At 44.2% G+C, this 12912-nt stretch overlaps 1 pseudogene; it reads left to right on the top strand.

The window, feature by feature from the left end:
* Positions 1 to 2557: 2557 nt before the first annotated feature.
* Positions 2558 to 11738, top strand: LOC132569841 (proline-rich protein 18-like; annotated as a pseudogene).
* Positions 11739 to 12912: the final 1174 nt, after the last annotated feature.

The following is a 12912-nucleotide window of genomic DNA, read 5'->3' as shown; positions in this document are numbered from 1 at the left end:
ATTTGGCCATCTATTGTCACCTTTTTAGATAAGCTTGATAGTTTTCATCACCCCCCCACCCCAATAATTTCTCTAATTCGTTCCCTTAATGGTCATCCTGGAGCCTCCCCCTTGGCCCATTGTTACCTGGAAGTCCAATCAGGTAACCAGGGCCAAGCCTGCTCATTGGCCAGATATGGGCAGCCAATCAGGTACCCCCAATAAACTGGTTATTGGCTAATGCATGTCCAGCCATTATGGTCATTGCGGAGCCTCCACTTTTTCTGAGGTCATGTACCAGCTGACCACTGTCATCCGCCCCTGTACATCCCATCCCCTAAGGGCTCAAGGTAGTCCTTATAACCTGTGGTCCAGCTCCCCACAGGTGTGCATCTAGCAGTACCCCAGTTCTGCTGTCTAGATACATCCCCGATTCCTGATCAGTTGAGGGTCCCCTTCCCCCTAGTCCTCGTTTGTCGCCATTGTCCTTGAAGACAATTGGTAATTATCACCCTGTTTGTCCATCCTTATGTTACCTCTATGCATTTCTCTCTATTTTTATTAGGACTATATGTGTGTTGTATGTATTCATTACCTTGTATGTGTGTTCTATATTTCTCTGTAATAAATTCATGATTGTTTTACTTAATTAGTGTCCTTGGTAAATTTAAGTAATAATTTCTGGAAGTGGAATCCTGTATACATAGATTCTAGATCCCTTTTTAAGCCAAAAGTGCCCACCTGTCAATTCCCCAACCTCTTTTGAGGGCATTTTGGCTTACAGATATTGGTGGAGAAAGCAGCGGGCAGAATCCTGACTGTCTGAACGCATGCGAGTTGACACGTGTGTCTTTAGACAATCAGACGTGAGAATACATTATCAGAAATCTTGCTGGTTAGGCTGTTGTGTGAATGTGTGAGTGATTGTAACTTGTGTGAATGGCTCTAGAGAGCATTTCTATATTGGGAAGGGGCTGCTCCCTCTCTATCATTCAGTGCTGATTCTCCAGCCACACCCAGAGGGCCAGATACTGCCTGTTCAGGGGCTGAGCCTGACTGGAAAGCAAGGGGAGAATCACATGAAGTCCGGCCGCTTCCCGAGGCCTCCTGATTGCGTCTATCTTGGGTGGGAATGTGAAGATAGGTCAGGACTGTTTAAGAACGGATAGGGACCCCTCCCCCTTCTCTTTTTCCTTGAGTACCGCATACCTTATTCACATGTGCACATACACTACACACGCATCCACACACTGAAAAAGTCCTAGGGCTGGGCAAGTTAAAAGGATCAGCTTTTTCTGGGCACCAACTAAAAGTCCTGGGGTCCACTTTGCTACCGCAAGCGACCTTAGTTTAGGGTATTGTTTCCCCAAAAGTCCCGGGGTCCAATTTGCTACGGCAAGTGACCTTAGTGTAGGGCATTGCTTCTCCCAAAAGTCCCGGGGTCCAGTCTGCTAACCGCAGCGACCTTCTTGTAGGGCATTGCTTCAAAAAGAAAAAAACTAGAGAGGGAGAGATCTGCAGAACACAACATCTCCCAATTGTAATTGGCATTATATGTACATCACCTTAGGGCTAAGAACTGGCCATCCCCCAAACCCTAAAGCTTAGTTGCAGGAAAAACATCCCTGCAGTCAGCAAGTAGTTTTAAAAATCTCCCCCTCCATATTCTTAGGAAAATAGCACATAGGAGCCAGAGAGCATCTGGAAATATGCTGCTAGTTCTTTCTCTTGGCACCTGAACCCTCCTGGCAGAGACGGGGTTAGAGAAACTTTTATTTTGATAGGCTCCACTCCAGGAGCTTTGGTTTTCCCCCTCCCCATGCTCTCTGAGGGCTTTGGTTCCCCCAAGTAGCTTAAGTTTACCTCACAAATCATAGAGGTCTTGTGTAGGCTTCTAACCCTTGGTTTTTAGCAAGCCAAGCACCAAGCAGCAATGCTTCTTAGCAAAATCTAGAGTGAAGTAAAAGTAATAAATCCCTGGCATGCACATATAGGGACTTCCACATTCGAGGTGATTGTTGCCGTGTGCATTCAACAGCCAGAGAGAATGTTCTGGTACTGTGCCTTTAAGAGAATTTAGTGAAAGGAGCGAGAAGATCTCCCTTAGGGTTAATAATTTGTCCCAGGTCTGAGGAGATAAGCTCCCTTCCCAGCTGAAAAATTTCCTTTTTGCTTAGGGCCAACTGAGGAAAATCAGGCTCTGAGACTTTTAAAACCTTTTGGTGAACTCAGGACTGCCCCACTAAGGAAAGGTGCAGGGGCAGTGATTTTTGATTGGTTTGGAAGCAGAGGATAGAGAAAAACCCCTCCTGAGGAGCCCAGCAATGTGTGCAAGGCCATAAGCCCATTCCACACACATTTGTTAGTGTTGCAGAGGACTAAGGAAGGTCCTGCAACTCCCTCCTTCACTTGTGAGACACACAGAGGTGTCCTGCAAGTTCTTTGCTCCCCAATAGGCAGAAAAGTGCCAGGGAAAGCTCCAGTTAATCTTGGTGGCCTGTGGCTAGGCACTTAACAGTGCAGGAAAACCAGCCCTGCAAGTAAAGTAAGAACTTTGAGAGGAACTAAAGTGTAAGCCATGGCATTTTTAGCACAGGAAAATAAAGAAGTTCTAAAACTAGAGAAATGGCTAGCCAAGAAAGGAAACAATCTGTGGCTGGCAGGATCTCAGGAAGTAGAGATAGCACAAGCACAGAACAGACTCCCTGATTTTGAGAAAGCTCATGAGGCCAAAATGCAGGGAGTAATGCAGGAAAATGAGCAGTTGAGGCTAAACATAGATCAGCTGAAGCTGGAAAAACGCGCTATGACCATAGCTCAGCAAGATACGATGCTAGCCTTAAAAAGGGCACAGCAACAGCTCACTAAAACTGAGAGTAAACAGGAAAAAAGTCAAGCTCAGGTTACCAAATTGCAACATGCAGCTGAGTACCTTGCAGAGAAAAACAAAAAGGCCCGTGATGCAGTTAGCCATGAAGTGTGTAAAAAAGAAATAGAGAAATTAAGGAAATTAAAGAAATTAAAGAAAAAGCTAGAGCTCAAAGGAGCCCTGATCTCTGCTGTTACCCCAAACTTGCTTATAGACTTCTCCTCAGACAAGGAGTCTGAGGAAGAAGAGGAAACAGACGCACAGGAGATTAAGGAATCTTGTCCAGTTCACCCATACTCACTAAAAAGATTACCACAGCGAAGGGAGATGGATCAGAAACCATTAATATTGTAAGGGATACTAAATCTTGGGGATCAGAGGATATTAAAATGACTGCCAGATACCTTGGTCCATATAACATAGACACCTCAGTGTTGTGGATGGCCAGAGCTAGAATTCACTATAAAGAAGCCTCCATAACTGAATTAAACCAGGTGCTAAGATTATGCGCCTCAGGGCCAGAACTAGCCAAAGTAGAAAATTTAATGGATCACCAGAACCCTTCTAATACCACCATCTTAGAATGGATGGCTGAGGTAATATCCTACATGTGGAATGGAGATACCATAAGGCACATCTACTACCACAGTGTGCAGAGCCCAGACGAGGCCCCTGCTGCATATTTAACACGGAAGAAATTCCTAGCAGCAGCTGAAATAATTTTACCCAAAGACAGTGGGGAACCAGATTATGAAAATCAAGATTTCATATCTGATGTGATCACAGGTCTCAATATACCCACCCAGGAGTTGTTAGGCATAGCAGCCATGAGAGAAACTACCTGGAAAGTTCTAGAGGCTAATCTCTACCAAATTGGCAAATTTATGTTAAAAAGGAGTCAAATGAAAGCTGACTATGAAAGAAGGGAAATATTTCATGACTACACAGCTAGATTAAGTGATTATGAGATTCCTTTGTCTCTGAACCTCCCCCCCCCTCAAGGAAAATCTAACTTTTAAACTTGAACATCTCTTAGAATAGAGAAACCTGGCTTTGTAAGGTTTAAAGGTGACAAAGACATCTTTTTCCTTGACTAAATAAGGAAACAGAAAAGCAAAGATTTGGACTACAATTAGACCAGGCCAGTTCTCCAGGTGAGGCCTGGAGATCTCCTGGAATCCCAGCAAGGGTTCCAGCCTGCAGAGTCAGTTTTCTCTGCTGGGTAATGGGAGTTTGATGTAATATCTTTAGTTTAACCCTTTAAAATGCCAGAATCAAGTACCTGACAAAGAGAGGTTGAACTAGTTTTTGTTAATTCACAACATTCAGAGCAAAATATAAGAAACTGACCATTTTAACTTTCAACTTGGCTGAATGAAAATCTGTGAAACTGCCAAGTCCATCTTTCTCTCTTGCTTATAAAGTCAGAAAATATTTATTGCCTCAGTTCTATGAATTTTAAATGGTATAGCCTCTGAGCTTGTACAGAGTGCCTACAGACTAGCCCAATAGAGCTAGCTAAAGTATTGCAAATGCTCATCACTCATGTTCCTCCTCCATCAGGAAGAAATGCTAATTGTTCTCTCTCTTGCTCAATGGAAATCTGTAGCAGTAAAGATTTGATAAGTAACTAAGGCAAAGGAATAGAGTTTGAAATGCATTGCCCTGAGAAATTAAATTTTTGTTTATCTCAGGTCTCTCCTTAAAGTACAAGCAACTCAGTGTCTTTGAGAGGCAACCCCATTTTCTTATATAAAAACAGATCTATAAGTTTAGTCAGAGGAAAGAAGAGATTTGGCCATTTGAAAATCTTAACCATGTGACTGAGAGATGGAAAACTCCAGGTGCCACCTTTGTCACAGGCAAATAAGAAAACACCCAGATCTTGAATTCCCCTCTTCTAGAAAATTTAGAAAGAGGAAGCCTAGTCTTTGATCCAAAGTTAATTCAATCTCCTTAAGTAACAATAGTTTTTGTTTGCCACCATTCTTGTAAAGAACTTTTTATTCCAGTATCTTCCAGTGGATGGCTGGCTAGGAAAGCTTTTTGTAGAGCCTCAGAAGAGATCAAATTCAGTGTTTGTAAATTCAGTGTGTTTGTCAAGGTGTATTAACCAGTGTTGTCAAGGTGTATTAACCAAGGTGTATTAACCAGTATCTTCCAGTGGATGGCTGGCTAGGAAAGCTTTTTGTAGAGCCTCAGAAGAGATCAAATTCAGTGTTTGTAAAAGGAGATGTTGCCTCTCCTTTTCAAAGGTCACAGCAACACAAGATAGCTAACCTCAAATGGGCAAGTCTGTAATTTAAATTTGAAAGTACAGAAAGTAGAACCTCCAGATGTAGGAGCAGCAACAACCAATACAGTACTGCTTGACAAATCTCATGCAGACCCTCTTGAAATAAACCAAATTCAGCTTGTTAAAGAAACTGGAAAGAGTTACAATTTTGAGCCCCACCCAGGCAGAAAGCTCATTATTTTCCTCTTCTCCACCTTCCTTTGTACCAATTTTGCTTAAAAACTTATCAGGATCAGATAAGAGAGTACTGGCCAAATCCATTGTGTCTGTTTTAGCCTTTTGTTGAGCTAAGCCTTCACTTCATCCAAGAGGGAAGGAATTTTGGGTTTTTTTTTTGTTAAAACCTTCCCCACCTTCCACATCGGGGGCGGGGGGGGGAGGGATACAGTTGAGATATTTTGTGCTATTTTGAATTCTCATCTCCTGATTTGGGGTCTAAAAAGATATAATTTCAAAAGGTTTTCATTACCAAACTTTTTTCCCATCTCCAGGTGGGACCTGGAGGTCTCTCCCAAAATCATAGCCTTTTCCCCAGTACATTAAGGCCAGAGCCTCTAAGACAGACAGTGTCCAAGGAAATGGACTGCATGGCTTGTGATCTTTTTAATTTAATCCACATTTCCAGAGATCTCCAGCCTGGAGCTGGCATCTCAAAGTTCAGTTTACCTTAATCCTCCTTTGTTCAACAGCATGCCTCTAGGTGCCTAGGAAGAGAAACTGCAGTTACCCTGATAATGTTTTTCTCTCCCTCATATTTGTTTTTTTTTTATTTCTAGTGGGTCTTATATGAGACAATGGGTTGAAGTTTTATGTTTGCAATTTTGATGTAAAATCTCTTTCCGCTGAAGTTGAAATTACATCTTTGCACTGCCACACAAGCCTTATCCTGCCTGTGGAAGCTCCTTATCAGTTTTTCTCTTTTCAAAATAGCACAATATATATATATTGCATGCTAGTATAAGTAGATTTAATAATTGTTTTATGTGTTTGTCAAGGTGTATTAACCAGAATTTGATTTCTAGGATTTTATCATTGTTTTGTTAAATTTGCTCATTGTTTTATGTATGTGTAACCATTATGTTGCTTTTCAGAATTCTTGTTTTGTTAAGTTTTGTTGAAATCTATACCAAGAGGTTTTAGCTGAACTAGCACAGAGAAAAACTGGATTCAATGGAACTTGATCACCTTACTTACGTCCAGAGTCTTAATTTCTCTGATCTAGCTCACCTGTCATTTTGGGTCTAATCCCTCTCATATAAACTAGCTAGCATTGTTCTATTGAGGCCTCAGTTTTTGTTTTTGAAGTTTTTCTATTGTTTTGAAAATTTATTATATTCCAAAGCTATAGCAAAGGTTTTTCGTCCCTCCTTTGTGGGACTATTTTCATTATATGGGGGACGCCCCAACTCTGGTCATTTCCCTGGAGTTACAACCTTGTGCACAATGTTTTATTTTAAGTTTTATGTTGCAACAAAGTTTATTTGGGGTTGTGTTTTCTGAATTGTGTATGTTCTTTTCCTTCCTTGACAAAGAAAAAGCCTCTTAAAGTCCTGAATGCTTAGTGTAATAGTGCCAAATGCAGGCCCCTATCATGACATGTGTAAGCTTGTGACGTAAAAGCTCACTGGTCGCCATACCCTGGACAGGAGGACACTTTACTAATAGCTTTTTAAGACTCCTTTCTTCATGGTTGAATGTATGCATTTTTGATCTGCTTTCACTGCTCCCTACAATGGTACAGAATCATCTTCCATGTTGTCATATGTGAATGTTTTTGGTTCCTTTTTGGTTCTTTCCCCAAATCCACAGTTGCTCTATGGACCATAGGTGATACAGGCTGAAAAGCACCATTGCCAATTCCATGCTGGGTTACAAGAAGAATTCCTTTTTGGCAACAATAAAGACAAATTTTGCTGGGTGCTGGGGGGGGGGGGGGTAGAAATGAACAGTGAAATGGTTTTTCTAATGTAAACAATGTAGCCAGTATGGACTGTCCATCTCTGGCAATGCTCTCACCTATGTTTGAATGTGTCATCCTGATTACCCCTACCACAATAAGTTGCTTGCCATAAAGGTACATGAACTAATTCATTACATAGTCTAACTTGCCTACATATGTCTCATATTGCACATGCTCGGTATTATCGCTTTTTCTCTCATTGGCATATGTTTTAGGAATTTTGATAAGTTCTTCTCTGTTGTGTTAGTTTTCATAACTAAGGGAACAAGAATTGTCTCCAGATTTATTTCAGTAGTCTTGAACTAACCATAGGTATTGAACAATGATGTTACTATTGATTGTCCCCACGTCTTAGTCTCTGAGGAAGTAGCCTATGGCCTATTGGATCCTGACTTTTAAATTTCTTTTTTTTTTTAGTAGTTTACCTTAGCGGCTCCAACTTTTAGCTAGAAGAAGAAGATATTGGATTTATATCCCGCCCTCCACTCCGAAGAGTCTCAGAGTGGCTCACAATCTCCTTTACCTTCCTCCTCCACAACAGACACCCTGTGAGGTGGGTGGGGCTGGAGAGGGCTCTCACAGCAGCTGCCCTTTCAAGGACAACCTCTGCCAGGGCTATGGCTGACCCAAGGCCATGCTAGCAGGTGCAAGTGGAGGAGTGGGGAATCAAACCCGGTTCTCCCAGATAAGAGTCCGCACACTTAACCACTACACCAAACTGGCTCTAGGAGGTACACCCTGATTTACACCTGGCTCCCACCAAGAACGTCGCCTGTCAAGACTGTGACATTAGTCAAGACACCGTCCTCATTTGGGGACAGAAGTCTTGAAGGGGGGTAATATAAGAAAAAGTCGCCTACATTTCATACACATGGACATCGTGATCACCAGTATGGTTGCCAGGGTGTCTGGAGTTTTGACTCACTCACAACTGCTCTAAGAAGTGGACTTTGCCCACGGTTTCTAAGGCTTATGTGAATACTGTAAGCCTCAGCTTTGCAGCAGCATTCTACATTTCTGGATGGGTGTTAGCCAGAACTACAGACGAGCCTCCAGCCGCTCCTTGCGTGCACAGTCTCGGCCGTTGCAGTGGAAGAAGCCACGCCGCCATGAACTGTACCGGGCAAACAGTTTCCAGCTTGTTTCCATGAACCAAAGGCTAACACCACCAGAATCCATCTTGTTTTCCTGACTCCATTACAGCAAAGCAAGAGACTCACGTACTCAACAGATGTCACCTATGCATAAAGCCATCAAGCTTATCTTAGGCGTGGATCCTGCCAGACTGCCTAAGCCTTTGTCCAATGGAACCCAAGACAAAGACTGGTGCCAGTAGAGGGACGAAGAAGAGGAAGAACATCTTCACCTAGAGCCAAGTGTCTTTGTACAGATCGGGTGTTACCTTAGGTTGCAATTTGGCCATCTATTGTCACCTTTTTAGATAAGCTTGATAGTTTTAATCACCCCCCCCCCAATAATTTCTCTCATTCTTTCCCTTAATGGTCATCCTGGAGCCTCCCCCTTGGCCCATTGTTACCTGGAAGTCCAATCAGGTAACCAGGGCCAAGCCTCTTCATTGGTCAGATATGGGCAGCCAATCAGGTGCCCCCAATAAACTGGCTATTGGCTAATGCATAAGTCCAGTCATTATGGTTTTTGCAGAGCCTCCCCTTTTTCTGAGGTCATGTACCAGCTGACCACTGTCATCCGCCCCTGTACCTCCCATCCCCTAAGGGCTCAAGGTAGTCCTTATAACCTGTGGTCCAGCTCCCCACAGGTGTGCATCTAGCAGTATCCCAGTTCTGCTGTCTAGATACATCCCCAATTCCTGATCAGTTGAGGGTCCCCTTCCCCCAAGTCCTCGTTTGTCGCCATTGGAGCCTTCCTTGAAGACTACGATTGGTAATTATCACTCTGTTTGTCCATCCTTATGTTACCTCTATACATTTCTCTCTATTTTTATTAGGACTGTATGTTTGTTGTATGTATTCATTACCTTGTATGTGTGTTCTATATTTCTCTGTAATAAATTCATGATTGTTTTACTTAATTAGTGTCCTTGATGAATTTAAGTAATAATTTCTGGAAGTGGAATCCTGTATACATAGATTCTAGATCCCTTTTTAAGCCAAAGGTGCCCACCTGTCAATTCCCCAACCTCTTTTGAGGGCATTTTGGTTTACACTGGCATATCTAAGGAACCATTTATCCCCACATACCACCACCGCCAGAGAGCCTTCTGCTTCACTGATCAACATTTACTGGTTATACCTGGCCCAAAGAATGCCCATTTAGACTCAACCAGGGCCAGGGCTTTTTCTGCTGCTGCCTGAGATCAGGACCCTGCAAAGCTTGTTACAGTTCTGCAGCCCCTGTAAAACAGAGCTGTTCTACCAGACTTTTGGTTGAGCTGGTGGACATTCAGCTATCAGGCCTCCCTGCCGAAACTGCCATCCATCTGTCCCTATAGAGCACTGATATTGTATAAATTTTATTTTACTCCATTCCATCTGTTCAACCAATGGGCTTATGCTATGATTGTTATTATACTTCACCATCTTTTAGTCGATTTTAAATCGTATAACTGTTTTTAGGATTATATGTTAACTCGTTTTTAATGTTTCTTGCTTTTGTTGTTATCTGCCCTGAGCCTGCCTGCGGAGAAAGTGGGATAGCTATTATTTATGTTCATTTTTTAATTGCTGTCAAGTTGTGTGCAGCAATGACAGATCTGGGTATGTGGGGGGTGGAACTAAGACATCCCATCAAGCCATGTGCAATGCATATGAGAAGTACTGCTTGATTACATTGTAAGGTCCTGTTTAAATATGCAGAAAGTAACTCACTGAACAGGCTCAAGCTGCTCACAGAGGTGAATAACTCAACAACAACAACTTCCTGCTCACAACTGCCCTCCTTACCAATAACAGGTTGTAGCTCAATTAGGTTATTCAAGCATATATAGTTAGCTACAGAATAAACAAATATAATTTATAACAAATGGATTCTTTATTTGAAAATGTACATATAAACAAGTTTGTATTTAGGGTTGCCAGCTCCAGATTGGGAGGTTCCAGAAGAACTGGAGGTTGAGCCTGGGATGGGTGGGGTTTGGCAGGCTATAATGCCATAGAATCCATAGAGGAGCCATTTTCTCCAGGGGAACTGATCTCTGCAAATCAACTGGAAATCTGGAAAATCTCCAGGCCCTACCTGTAGGCTAAGCAACCCAAGAGAAATCACGGATAGATAGAGCAGGAGAGAACCAAGGTTCCTCAAATTATCATAAAAATAATCAATAGACAGCACTCCTTCATCCAATAGAAAAGTTTTTAACACATTCAAAATACATTTCTACATTTCAAACAATATTTCAAATGGAAACAAAAAGATGAAACAGAAACCTATGTAATAAACACAGTCCAAAATCATAAGGAAACAAAGTCCTCATCAAGTGCAGCTTTGCACCAGTGTCCTTAGTAGGGTTGCCAAGTCCAATTCAAGAAATATCTGGGGACTTTGGGGGTGGAGCCAGGAGACTTTGGGGGTGGAGCCAGGAGACATTAGGGGTGGAGCCAAGATGAAGGCTGTGACAAGCATAATTGAACTCCAAAGGTCAAATCCTGCGCGACCCTGCACTCATGACGGGAGTGGGGGGGTGGGATGCGGCTTGGCCTCTGCTGGCACCTTCCTGCAAACGGGGCAGGGGCCTCCACTTGCCTCTCTGATGGATGTGAACGCCGGCCGACAGCAGCACCGTCACCCCAAGCACCACCGACATGTCCCAGGACGCGACGCGCCACATGGAGCATGCGCCCGCCTCCCCGCACACAGCCCTACTGTTCCTGGAGCAGCTTTGCTCCAAAGAGCCTTCCAGGGGCGACCCCCACCCCCAGAGAGCAGGGAGCGGCCTGAGGCCCAGTCAGCTGTGTGTGGTTCGACTACCTGGGCTGGGGGTCGTTGGCCGGCTGGGAATGATGCACTCGGCGTGCTAAGCCCATAGGAAAGGTCGAGGGCCGCCTTCGGAGCGCTCCGGCGCTTTCTCGAGTTCTTGGCCCAGCGCTTCTCTCCAGAAGCAGCTGCCGCGCAGCAGAGCCGCCCAAGGGAGCAGCAACCTCGCGCCAGGCCAGGCGGCAGCACCGCTCTTGAGACTCCCTCCTCCATCCCCCGCCCGGGGCCGCTCGGGCTTGGTGCTGCCGGGCTCAGGCACACACTCCTGCGAGAGTCTCGGCGTGGTGCAAGGAGGGCGCGGAAAGGCGGCGCTGCGCTTCTCGCTTAGCCTTCCCCCGGAGGCAGTGCGGGTGCTGCAGCGCCGAAGTCTGGAGAAGCAGCAGCGGCAATGAGTGCGGACCCCCAGGCACGCCTCGCCCGACGCGGCAAAGCCTCTCCTGGCGCCAGGCTCCAACCCCGGAGGGGACTTGTGCGCCCTGCTCCAGGTCTCCCTCTTGAATGAGCGCCACCGCTACGACGACGTGGAGTACGAGGAAGAGGCGCCCGGCACCACCGGGGCCTGTAAGCTGCTGGACGAAGGGCTGGTGCGGAAGTGCACCGAGTGGCTGCGAGGCCTCAAGAGCGCTGCGGCCCGCGACCAAGGCAACAAGCTGGACACCCTGCCCCACTTGAGTACCCTGTGAAAGTCCCGACGGTTCTTCCCCAGGCAGCAGTGCGGACCCCCAAGCACGCCTCGCCCAATGCGGCAAAGCCTCTCCTGGCGCCAGGCTCCAACACCGGCTCGCGGTGTAGCCATTTCCCCCCCCTTCCCCCGCTTCCATTTTTTGGGGGAGCGGGGGAAGAGGCTGGAAAACCTGGGGTCCCCCGCCAGGGCGGGAGGGTTGGGAAGCCTAGTCCTTAGCGCACAGCTATGCACGATGAATCTTTAGTGGATAGGATGGTACCAAATTGTCTCCGTTTCACTGATGTTTCTTCCAACATGCTTCTAGAATCAGGACATGGCAAGAATGCTCCAGACTGGAGCTTCTGCACTTGAGAGTTTTTGGTGCCTTGAAGCATTCTGTCTCATCTTTTGGATTCCTATTTGAAATATTATTTGATATTTTGAATGTGTTAAAAACGTTTCTATTGGATGAATGAGTGATGTCTATTGATTATTTATTTTTATAAGAATTTGAGGCTGGTGTATAGCAGAACCTTGGTTCTCTCCTGCCATACCTGGAGGCTGGCAACCACACATGTACTGCTTTTCATTTGCCAGAGCAGTAGCTGCGCTATTTTGGTGCAGCAAAATCAAACCACTACAGCAAAACAAAATCTTAAAACCTAACAGATTTCTTGAGGAATAAGCTTCATTAGATGCATGAAAGGAATCCATAATCAACAAATATATACATGGAAACAGAAACAGGGAAATATAAAAATTCAGATTAAAACACCATGAAATATAAGCAGTATAGTCTATGATTTCTATGCTGAGCTCAAAAGTATTTCACATATGTACAATGCCCATTCAAAACAACAGCAATTGGTAATAATCTTGTTTTATTTCAATGGTGTTGTGTTGTTGCTATGGCTTATTTTGTGAATGTGGTGATATAATAAACTCACTAGTTGATATATTAATTTAACATCTGTAGTGGGTGAAAAATATTTAATCTCTATATAAACCCTCAATAATACTATTAAACCTCCTGGTAAACATTAATTTAGCAGTTTAATACTTTGTCCCTATGAAGTCATCTTAGCTGAACAACAATGAATTTCCAGTTAGCTGGAAAATTCTGAATTACTGCCAGGAACCTTAAGCACTTTTCTGCTACTTGTTGGAACATACTTAAGTATTCAAATACATTG

This window comes from Heteronotia binoei, chromosome 4, assembly GCF_032191835.1.
Source record: "Heteronotia binoei isolate CCM8104 ecotype False Entrance Well chromosome 4, APGP_CSIRO_Hbin_v1, whole genome shotgun sequence".
In the NCBI taxonomy this organism is placed as follows: Eukaryota; Metazoa; Chordata; class Lepidosauria; order Squamata; family Gekkonidae; genus Heteronotia; species Heteronotia binoei.
The sequence above is the reverse complement of the archived record's forward strand: the minus strand, read 5'-3'. Positions and strand labels throughout refer to the sequence as shown.